The 220-nt window shown below is 75.0% G+C and overlaps 2 protein-coding genes across 2 annotated transcripts in view; both read left to right on the top strand.

The window, feature by feature from the left end:
- Positions 1-220, top strand: part of QRICH1 (glutamine-rich 1) — a 52,560-nt gene that overhangs the window by 21,318 nt on the left and 31,022 nt on the right. The window lies entirely within an intron of this gene.
- Positions 1-220, top strand: part of QARS (glutaminyl-tRNA synthetase) — a 6,294-nt gene that overhangs the window by 139 nt on the left and 5,935 nt on the right. The window lies entirely within an intron of this gene.

Below are 220 nucleotides of genomic sequence, written 5' to 3'. Positions count from 1 at the left end.
AAAGGGCCGCGGGGCGGTGGGCGACCGGAGGGGCGGGGCGGCGAAGGCCCCCGGCCACGCCTCCAGCCACGCCCCCCACGTGGCCGCCACCGCCTCCGGTCTCTTTAAATGATGCAACCGGCCGCCCGCTTGGCCCCGCCCGCTGCGCGCCTATTCGCGGAGCCGGCGCCGAGCTCCCCCGTTCCATTGGCCGAGGCCGGTCTCTCTCACTGTCGATTGG

Source organism: Haliaeetus leucocephalus, unplaced genomic scaffold, assembly GCF_000737465.1.
Source record: "Haliaeetus leucocephalus isolate CR32 unplaced genomic scaffold, Haliaeetus_leucocephalus-4.0 Scaffold2, whole genome shotgun sequence".
NCBI lineage: Eukaryota > Metazoa > Chordata > Aves > Accipitriformes > Accipitridae > Haliaeetus > Haliaeetus leucocephalus.
Note: the sequence above shows the minus strand (reverse complement) of the source record. Positions and strands in the feature narration are given on the sequence as shown.